Below are 4,297 nucleotides of genomic sequence, written 5' to 3'. Positions count from 1 at the left end.
TTTTGTTGCAACGTGATGGCATTATGTCATCACCGTCTTTTCTCAGTGTCAGCAGCTGTGGGTCTCTCTCTGCGTGTGCAAGAAGCACACGGTGTGTGGACGCGGGAGTGTCTCTGTGCTCATAACCCCCCTTTTTGGATACACGGTAGCCAACCACACACACTTTTCACATTTTGCGTTTTTTCACTTATCACATATGTCCAAGGTCACCCTGTTTTTGGTCTCATTTCTGTCCCATTGGAAACACTGTATTTATATGATTACAAGTTTTTTATATAAGTAGTCTTTGACCGTGTGCTCTGTATTGTTTGCTCTTTTTTTTTTATGAGGAAGATTAGCCCTGAGCTAACTGCTGCCAATCCTCCTCTTTTTGCTGAGGAAGACTGGCCCTGAGCTAACATCTGTGCCCATCTTCCTCTACTTTATATGTGGGGCGACTACCGCAGCATGGCTTGCCAAGCGGTGCCATGTCTGCACCCGGGATCCGAACCGGCAAAGCCTGGGTTGCTGAAGCGGAACGTGTGCACTTAACCCCTGCACCACAGGGCCGGCCCCTTGCTCTTTTTTCTTACGTTTGTTGGCATTTCTGAGCTTCTTGTAGCTGCTGTTGAGTTGTGTTCTAATGGTTTTCACCATTCTGGTACTGTGATGTAATTCACTTAACCGCTGTATTTTTGGCTAACTGTAGGATCCTTATTAAGGTCGATGTTGAAATTACCCTGCCCCTCTCCTCCCCCTTCTCTGAGGGGAAGCCGTGATCTCCCGCACAAGCTGATTTGAGGTAACAGCCTTTTATTCCCAGTTGATAACGCAAAGCAGCCAGCAGCCGCGTCTGCCTCACAGGCTGCCTTCGCTCTTGCCGGCTTTGAGGGCTGGGCTGTGTTCTCGACCACGTGTCCATTGCGTGCTCTGTCCTCTTATTTATAATCATTACTTAGTCATTGCACTAAATATACATTTAACGCTTGCCACCAGCCCTTACATTCCCATCCCTCTGCTCATTTTAATGGTCTGAAATTCTCTATTTTTTCTTGGAAAGAGGGCCTGGGAACCAGAGTCTCTGGGTTCTGCAGGTCTGTAAAACCTTGTCCACGACCTTTGTGCTTGAAGGTCGGTGGACGGCACACCAAGTGCTTGGATCACAGCGTTCCCTCGAAAGTCTCAACCATGTGACTCGCTGTCTTCGTCGTAAAGCGGGGCTGGAGGAAAGTCCGAGGACACTGCGACTGTTTTCTTCTCAGAAGTGGCTTGCTATTTTTACCTGGATGCCCCGAAGACTTTTCTCTTTCAAGTCCAGCATTTGTAGACAAATTTGTCTCAGTGTTGGTTATTTCAGTTAAACTTTCCGGGAACGTGATATGTCCCTTCAACATAATGTTAAGTCGTTTCTTTTAATTTAAGAAACATTTTCCTGATCTGGTCTCCGTCCTGCTCCTTTGCTCTGGTTTCCCTTCTCGGGGACTCCTGCTTAACGCAGGTTCCGTCTCCTCTGCGCACACTCTACAGCTGCTGTTTTCTCTGAAATCCCTTCCAGCTCTTTCTTCAGAACCTTGGTTTCTAAAATTCTTCCCTTCTGTTTTTTTCAGACAGCATCTGCTGTTTTCATTTGTTCTTGAGTGCCTTCCGGTCTGATCTTCATTCCTAACGCCTCCCGGGTTCTGTGACCCCCGAGTGTTCCTCTTGGATTTGCGTCCATCCTCCATCTCTTCTGCCGTCGTCTCGGTCTCTTTCAGCTGGTCTGGAAATGTTAGGTCTTCATATTTCTGTTTGGTTTAGCTCTCGTTGTATGTAGGGATGTCATTCCACTCTCTCCTCTCCTTTTTGTGATAACTTTGTGTGGAATTTTATTATCCTCTGGAGGCTCATTTTTACATGGGATTAGCAGAGTTGAATTTTTAAGAGGGGGGTGGGTCGAAACAGGTCTTCTGGTTTCGCGACTCTAAAGCACCTTTGTTTGCTGCGTTCGTGAGTTGGTCACAGCATGCCTGGCGCTTTCTGCGGTGCTCTGGCTTTGTCCCCTCTCCCAGTGTCTGGACCTCAGCGGCCGTTCCCAGATGCTCCCACCCACTCCTGGGCACTCGTTGGTGATTTGCTCGTTGTTCCCTCTGCTGCCTCTTGCACAGATGCCGACATAACAAGGATCTTACAGCCAGTCCCCACCCACTCACATACTGGCGTTTCTGGGGTGGCGTCGTGTCGCCCACTGTGTTGTAGATGTTGTCCACCAGTTTTGGTGTTGCTGTCCTAGGTTCATGGAGAATTTCAGGAGATTCTCAAACTATACAACCTTTTTCATGTTTTCAGAATCATTCCTTCAATGTGCTTTTTAATTAAAAAATAAACTAGCATTTGTTGAGCCCCTATTCTGTACAAGGCACTTGGCAGAAATGGCTGCATTTAATCCTCACAACCGCCTTTCACATCTGCTATTATTATTATTACCTCAATGTTTTGAAGAAATTGGGGCTCAGAGAGGTTCAGCAATTTGCCCAAAGTCACACAGGAGGTAAGTGGCAGAGCCCGGACTTGGACACGGGTCTGTGTGGCCAAGTGGGCAAGTTCACCTGCCAGTGAGGAAACAACATGACCCATTAGGGGTATAATTTAGAGAAGAGACACTCAGTCTCCCTGGAGGATTTTGCGAGAATGAAACGAAGTGCGAGCCTGTTTTCCCAACAGCCTCAGACCTCCCAAAGTCACACTACACACCTGGAAGCATTTTACAGCCAAAGTGCGTGGTCTCTCAGAGATCCACAGCCCCCGAGTCTTGCTCTCCTGAGCCCACGGGACCTCACAAGCTGGGTGCTCCGGGCTATGCAATACTATAATTTTATCTTTCATCTATTTTTTCCTGCACTGTCAGGCATCTAGAGAAAATTTTTCTTTAAGCCAAAAAAGAGAAATTTTTACCGTAGTAAGATTTACTGTATCAAGGAAATTGCTTTTCTAACGATTAAGCCGTCCTGCAAATACTGGTGGAGTAGCTGCACAGTGCCGGGCTGCCCGTGGGCGCTGCGTCCACTGTGGTGAGCTTGAGGTGGAGCTTGCTTCCGGGGAGGACAGAGTGTAACCAGCGAGCAGCTCAGATGGAGAAGCTGCTGGGAACGAAGTGAATGAGGGCCCGGGGGTGGGAACAGCGTGGGAAGGTAGGGAGATAGAGGAGGTCCCGACAAGGACTCTGCATGTGGTTGAGAAGTGACTGACGGCTTAGAAAAGAAGGTTCCAGACTGAGGCTACAGGAAGTGCAAGCTCCTGGAAAGTAGGAAGTAGGGACAAATGCTCATGTGGGTGTAATGTCGTGTGCAAAGAGGAGAACGACAGGAGACGCCACCAGAGAGGAGGGGCTGCCTGAGCACTGGACCTTGTGGGCGAGCAGGGCAAGCACTTTGCATCTGGCTCTGGGAAGATGGGAGCCATCGACTGTTCAACATTGGGGATGCAATCTGGCATGTGTTGCAAAGGGATTCCTTGGCCGCTCTGGAGAACAGGCTCTGGGGGAGCAGGAACAGAAGCCAGGAGGTGAGTCGGGAGGCTGCGGCAATAGTCAAGAGTCAGACCCCAGTGTGTAGGGTGAGGGCGGGTGTTCTCCGGAGGATGCCGTTCTGTCCCCCATGGATCCCCACAGCACCTCCATGAGCGTTCAGAGATGGAGATCTAAGGTCTAAGAAGGACACGATTGGACAAGAATGACCAGACCAGAGAGCGGGGACGAGGGGTGGAGGAACCGTGATGCCGTGGTAAGTGCTCAGCGTACTTGGGTGAAATTACTCATGTGTAGGGGAGGTGTAGGGCTTTAGTTCTGGCTCGAACTAATACTAATGCTCACGAGGGACCTTAGAGTTTCCCAGATGCTTCTGATATATGGTCATATTTGGTCTTCTTACGACCCACCAAAGTGAGCAGAGTAGATTCTGTTTACACCCGCTCCACAGATGAGGAAACTGAGGCTCATGAGTCTCTCTTTCTTCAAAACACAGCTGGTGATGGAAACGGGCCTACGGCCTGAGAGAGGACACTGAAATTCAACTTTTAGAAAGGATACAAGTGAGGGGCCCGCCCGGTGGTGCAGCAGTTAAGTTGGCAAGTTCTACTTCGGCGGCCCGGGGTTTGCTGGTTCGGATCCCGGGTGTGGACATGGCACTGCTTGGCAAAAGCCATACTGTGGTAGGCGTCCCACATATAAAGTAGAGGACGATGGGCATGGATGTTAGCTCAGGGCCAGTCTTCCTCAGCAAAAAGAGGAGGTTTGGCAGCAAATGTTAGCTCAGGGCTAACCTTCCTCAAAAAATAAAATAAA

The sequence above is a fragment of the Equus quagga genome, chromosome 3 (assembly GCF_021613505.1).
Source record: "Equus quagga isolate Etosha38 chromosome 3, UCLA_HA_Equagga_1.0, whole genome shotgun sequence".
NCBI classification, from domain to species: Eukaryota; Metazoa; Chordata; class Mammalia; order Perissodactyla; family Equidae; genus Equus; species Equus quagga.
Note: the sequence above shows the minus strand (reverse complement) of the source record.